Here is a 6,779-nt window from a genome sequence, read left to right on the forward strand (position 1 = left end):
TTTGTATTGTTCAAGTGACTTCAAATGGTAATTTTGGTCCTGATTTTGTCTTTGTAAGGTTCTCCCACCACAAAGAGAAATGAAATTGAAGCCTGTTAATATGGCTAACTGTACTGTCACTTCTATTCTGTGGTGTCTCCAAGCAGCCCTATTTAATTGTGCCATAATTAATATAATAAATGTTTGAAAGAATTTGTCTCTGGGTTGTGGTGATAGCTCTTATAATACAAGCTAATGCAGATAAAAAATTCGTAAAAGCTTTTCAGTCATACTGTATCATAATACTCCTGCCCTAGGGCAGAAAGAAATCAGTCTTAATGGCCTGACTGTTGGTGAGTCTTTTCCACTATTCCCTGGTGTTTACATCACCATCATCATCATCATTATTACATTTTATATCCTGCTCTTCCTCCAAAGAGCCCAGAGCTGTGTACTACAGTTTCTCCTCACAACAACCTTGTGAAGTAGGTTAGGCTGAGAGAGAATTGACTGGCCTAGACTCACCCAGCAAGAATTGTGGCTGAATGGGGATTTGAACTCTGGTCTCCTTGGTCCTAGTCCAGCACCCTAACCACTATACCACGCTATCTCTTAAACAGATATCTTAAACATTAAACAGATATCTCCCCTTAAGATAGAATACCATGTACAGAGGTCAGCACAAATGTGTACTTACCATATCTAACAAAAACGGAAATTATACCAACACGAACATGTGGTGTTTTTGATTAATCCATTCTTAGATCCAGACCAGCTTTTGAATGGGGCTTTAGTGACTTGTATTCCAGTCCTGGAGTGGAGGCGGGCCTAACAAACAACCAGCAGCAAGAGCACTGAAAAGCCATCTGCACTTGCCTCTCTGTACATAATATCTATTTTATTAAACTATTAATATTCCTGATTCCACTCCACTGCCTTGTCCTTGCATACCACAACTCGTTCCCTTGGGTTCTACAGAACACACTTTTCTATTCAGGAGAAATACAATTCTAAGCACAGTTTAAAGAGCCTGGATGTATTCATGATGAAAGAGCAGAAAAACAAACACGCATATTTGAAGAGCCTCACAATAACTTTGTCATGTTTAGCAACACTATCATTTTTATCTCTTTCCAAATGTATCTCTTTCCAAATGTATGTGTGCATTTTAGCTTGTGCACCTACAACATAGTCCAGTTAAATTGTCTGTAACAACAGACACTTAGTGTGTAGAGCATGTGAGTGGACCACAGGTCATAGGAACATAGGAACATAGGAAACTGCCATATACCAAGTCAGACCATTGGTCTATCTAGCTTAGTATTGTCTTCACAGACTGGCAGAGGCTTCTCCAAGGTTGCAGGCAGGAATCTCTCTCAGCCCTATCTTGGAGAAGCCAGGGAGGGAACTTGGAACCTAGATGCTCTTCCCAGAGCGGCTTCATCCCCTGAGGTGTTGTATGAAAGGAGAGAAGGTTAGCACTCCCCTTGATAAGGATGGAAGAGGTCCTAGGATGGAATGGGTGCCCTCATACTAGGGAATTGGAATGTTCCCCTTCTTGTAATCAGGTTAGTAAACCTTTATGTCATTTATGCAATGCTCCTACATAGGAATAGGGAGGGAAGACGCGACCAAGAGGTTCACGCAGATGAGACAGTAAATCTCTTCTGGAAAAGTTTGTACGGTTATGTGCAAAAAGACAAGAGTATCTCTTCTAAACAGCAATGGGACAAATTATGGAAATGGATGTAACCCCCCCCCCTCGATTACCAGATATGCCTTGTAATCCCCCACCCCCGAGTTACAGTACTACCTGCATATACCTCATAACCTTGTGGGTTTCCAACTCCTTGTGTGTAAATCTTTGTAGATATATCATGTACAAACAACCACTTTGTATATAATTGTGCTTTGGGAACGTACTGTATGCTTTGGTAGTTTGTTGGTTCAATAAAAAAATCTTGTCCTATATATAAAAAAAAACTATCTTGGAGAAGCCAGGGAGGGAACTTAAAACCTTCTTCTCTTCCCAGAGCGGCTTCATCCCCTGAGGGGAATATCTTGCAGTGCTCACACATCAAGTCTCCCATTCATATGCAACCAGGGCAGACCCTGCTTAGCTATGGGGACCAGTCATGCTTGCTACCACAAGACCAGCTCTCCTCTCCTTCCAATAGGACCCTACCTAAATGTTGCCCCTGAGCACCGGGATTGGGCCATAGCTCAATGGTAGTGCATGTGCTTAGCATGTAGAATGTCCCAAGTTCAAGCCCTGGCATCTCCAGCTGGAACTGAGAAAAATTCCTGCCTAAAGGCAGGGGTGCTTTCCAGATTAGACTTTACAACGGGGTCAAGACGTATCTCGGAAGTTTGCTTCCACACTTCCTGCGTTGTGACACCGCAGTTCCTATGCGGACAGCACGGTACTGTTCACCTTTCCAGTGCCTTATTTCAAATTTAATCACTGCGATATAGAGCTAGGACATCATATATCCGGTGTGGAAAAGTTGCTGTTTTTCCGGGTTGTTAGCTGCAGAGAGATTGCTCCCCCTGCTGTTTACGTTTCGAACTGAGGCATTTTGCCGCTGATGAGCAGCTAGTCTGCAAAGCGCCCCGGAGAGCTATTGCTGTTGCCAGTCAGAACAGACAATACTGAGTTAGATGGACCAATAGTGTGACTCAATAGACGGCAGTTTCCTATGTTCATTTGTTACTGGTTTCCTGGGAAACTTGTGAGTTCAAGTCTGTATTAACCCTGCTAACTGGGCAAAGAGGCACCTTTTAATGTGGTGATTCTCTTTATTTAGCAGGGGGAGAGTAACTGGCCCTATCCACCCCCAGCACAGTACCTCCAGTGGCTGTTGCTGGTGTCTATCTTATGTTTCTTTTCAGATTGTGAGTCCTTTGGAGACAGGGAGCCATCTTATTTATTTATTATTTCTCTATGTAAACCGCTTTGTAAACTTTTGTTGAAAAGTGATATATAAATATTTGTTGTTGTTGTTGTGTTGCCCTGTTCCCCCAGGTAGAAGACCGGGTTTTAACTACCGTGGTGCAAATTGGTCTTTGCGGCTCTTCAGCTTAAACCATCGAACTGACTGCCTGAGAAGTGACTATCACAGCAGCTTGTTGTGCCAAGAAGGGAATCCATACATATACACGCATGGCACTGAAGGAGCAGAGTACCAATCTGCAGATAAAGCCATTTATTTAAGCTGAACTATATAACCGGACAAAACCCTGCAAATGCAGGTAGCTGGAGATAGCTATACTTGTGCCAGTCCTGGACTAGAGAGGAGAATACAGCTCCCTCTCCTTTATACTCATTTGCAGCCATTAAATACCAGATAAGTCTACAAAAGCACAGGGAAAAGTGACAGAGGTCCAAACTAGACATTAAAGTGTGCCATCAGGTCAAATTCGACTCCTGACGCCCACAGAGCCCTGTGGTTTCCTTTAGTAGAATACAGGAGGGGTTTACCATTGCCTCCTCCCGCACAGTATGAGATGATGCCTTTCAGCATCTTCCTAGATCGCTGCTGCCCAATATAGTAGCAGCGGGGATTCGAACCAGCACGTTCTGCTAGTTAGTCAAGTATTGCCCCACTGTGCCGCTTAAGGTGATTAAAATTAAATGACAGAATGGTATTGTGGTTAGAGTGCTGGGCTAGGACTGGGGAGACTCAAGTTCCCATTCAGCCATGAAACACACTGGGTGACTCTGAGCCACTCAGTTTTCCCTCTGCAGAACCAACCTCACAGGGTTGTTGTAAGGATAACATAACTCTGTCATCTTGGCTCCAGAAGAGCAGGATATGAATATAGATAAATAAATAAATTTCCTATCCCCAAAAGCAGCTGTGGGGTACTGATTTGGATCACGGCTACCACACGGAGTGGGGAATCACTCTTTTGCCCCCTGGACGTTTCCTTGCTATTAGTCATGAAAGGGAAAACAAAGGCTAAATTTTACACCCATAGCTTTTTCTTCTATGGATACTAGCAGATTTGATGGATTCATTTAAGACAGGGGATCAGTGACCAGCATACTGTGTGGCATCCCGTGGGTGTTTCCAGCACCGCAGTAGCTTCTCTGTGCTCGTAGCATTTGCACACTTGCCGGAATTGTGTGAACACAGTTGCATAATGGTCCAGCCTTTGGAAATAAGGGCCAGACCATCACAGAGTGTTAGCTCTCTCCAGTCGTTACTGAGTGCCACGGCACTCATGGTTACAATTGCAAACGTGGGTGGGGGAGTCCCACCCCAGTGTTGTCACTCACCCGCTCCTGCCAGGCACTCACTGTTTGTCTGAACGAAGAGACATGTGTCTCTTTTGCCCTTTTATGTCTAATCTGGGGAGCAGGGTGCCCAAAGCAAGGAGGCGAGGGAATAGCCTCGATTAGCAGGCTATTCCCTTCAGTAGCAGAGTGGGGGTGGAAGCTGCAGCAGCCGGAGGAGGAGGCAGGAAGTTCCCTGCCTCCCAGCAGATTAGCTGCCCCTTCTCTCCTTGGGCTGGCTGGACACTGTAAGTGATCTTTTACCATTTTCTTTTCTTTTTGGCGTGTGTGGGAGAGGTGATGGGTGCTGCTAGATTTGAGGGGCTCAAATCACCCAGCTTCTGTTACCCCTGAGTAGACCCATTGGCAAGAATGGGCTTACCCATGTGTCATGTTCACTGCATGGTTTTTGCAACTAGCATGCTTGCCCTCCCCCATCCCAGATGGCAGCCACTGCCACCAGCTGTAACCATGATGGCTGGCACTTCTGTGAGAAGCAACCTTGGGGAATCCGGGTTGCTGCTCATGGAGCTTCTGGCCATTACGGTTATGGTTCTTCCCTCTTCAGATAAATGGAGCCCTAACCATAAGTGCCTGGCAAGAGAGGGTGAGTGACAACTCTGGGGAGAGGCTTCTTTGGGAGCTGCAATTGTGGCTGCAGCAGTACTTGCAGAAGTCTGAAGGAGGCTTATGTCCACACAATTTATGGCAAGTGTGCAGGTGTAACCAGGATGCAGCAGCTCCCATAGTGTCAGAAATGCCCCTGGGATGCTGTGTGGTGTGTCAGCCAGTATAGAGGCAGATTACCTTCCACAACTCCTCAGCCACTATTGCTTTTTGAAATGAAACAGAAGGTGAGGTGTTCCAGTCATGGAATCTCCACATCACATCTAGTTCAGCCCTGTGGTGCATAATAAGAGAAGGTCCCTCTGTGTGTCGGAGTGAATCCTCCCTCTTCCACTGAGCTTCGCCTGGTTTAAAGAGAATGTGAACAAAGAAGATCAGAGTGCGATTATGAGTCCCTCAGCTTTTCAGAACACAGGCTGGCTGATCTGTTAAGGTGTCAGACAGGATCTTATTCAAAAGAACAGTGGCTGAATGTGTGGGGGCGGGAGGAGAAACACATCAATTTCCAGAATTACAAGCTATCTTCATTCCCCATTTTTGTCGTTTAAACAACAGGGTAGCGTTTATGCAAGCGGTTTTGTCTGGATAATTATCTCCCTCTGTGAGGCTGCCTGAAGTGCAGGTACAAGAGTCTCAGTGGAACAGAAGACAGGAACAGAGACTGTGATTTCAAGGAAAGGAGTTGGGTGAATATTGGATGGAAGGCATTTTTGAAGGCATCATTAGAAGTCTAATCGGTGCCATTAAGCCCTCTGTGGCAAATACAGAGAGCACAAGCCACCAGAAAGTTCTTCTATGCAACTGAAATGAATGCCAGTCTGGGGGGCTCTTGGCAAGATAACATCCAGTGGGCCCTTTCTCTCTAGGTGTCGCCACTGAGCCATGAGTGAGCAGTGATGGCGATAAAAACAGCAGCCCCTACTGCCATCTAGAGGCAAAGAGGGCAGGCAGTGGTGGCACTGGCAGCTCCCAGCCAGTGTTCCCTCTAACAGGGATTCCCAGATGTTGTTGACTACAACTCCCAGAATCCCCAGATCATGCAATGGCTTTTGTTTGGGGAGTATGGGAGCTGTAGTCAACAACATCTGGGAATCCCTGTTAGAGGGAGAACTGGTCCCCACCCACTCCTCACTTGTCCATCTGCCCACTGGGATGCACATGCAAGCAAGACCCCCACTGCATGCCCTCTGCTTCTGTGCAGCAATGGAGGGAGAGGAAGAGGTGCTGCACTCTCAGGGGGTAGTGAACGGGCCCAGTACATCTGGGGGAGGCAACACTTGTTGCCAGGAGAGTGGGAGAATCTCTGCTACTTATTGGTGAGTCAGCAGTCAGTGGTTGTCCATTCCAGGCTGCTGAAGCCTCAGCAGCTTTCCTCACTGACATGTATTCTGTTGAACTCTCTCACCTTTATTTCAATGAGGCTTGTGCAGGAAACTTTCTGATGAATGGTGCTGAGACTTTAAGCCTATTCATCCATTACTAGCTTAACCCGCACAGAGCATCTGCGCGCTAATACTAGAAAAAGATAACTTTTTCTCCAGATGTGTGGCTTCATCGTTGGGAATACCGTAAGACATACATTACAGGACAACGCATTAGTATCTACTTCTTAAAGAAAATTGGGGGAAAGATGAAAATATTAAGAATAAAGAACAAAAGGAAAGACAAGGAAGACATATGACTGCCTGAAATGGCAAGAAATAAGTTGCGCTTTAAGGATGCATTTTATATGGAAAGATGTATGAGATTCATGAAACAGAAACACTTTGCAAAAGGAAATAAAGCCAATAAATTTATAGCAGAGAAATTACTTCAAGCACAAAAACCAAGCATGATTCCTCCTGTTAAAGAAGCAATAAACGATTTGCGAGTTCTAATTTAGAAGTATTGGAGG

At 45.4% G+C, this 6,779-nt stretch overlaps 1 non-coding gene across 1 annotated transcript; it reads left to right on the forward strand.

Annotated features, from left to right (window-relative positions):
• Positions 1–1,431: 1,431 nt before the first annotated feature.
• Positions 1,432–1,563, forward strand: LOC128325494 (U6atac minor spliceosomal RNA). The gene has a single exon (XR_008307488.1). It is a non-coding gene; the product is annotated as a U6atac minor spliceosomal RNA (small nuclear RNA).
• Positions 1,564–6,779: the final 5,216 nt, after the last annotated feature.

This window comes from Hemicordylus capensis, chromosome 4, assembly GCF_027244095.1.
Source record: "Hemicordylus capensis ecotype Gifberg chromosome 4, rHemCap1.1.pri, whole genome shotgun sequence".
Taxonomy (NCBI): Eukaryota; Metazoa; Chordata; class Lepidosauria; order Squamata; family Cordylidae; genus Hemicordylus; species Hemicordylus capensis.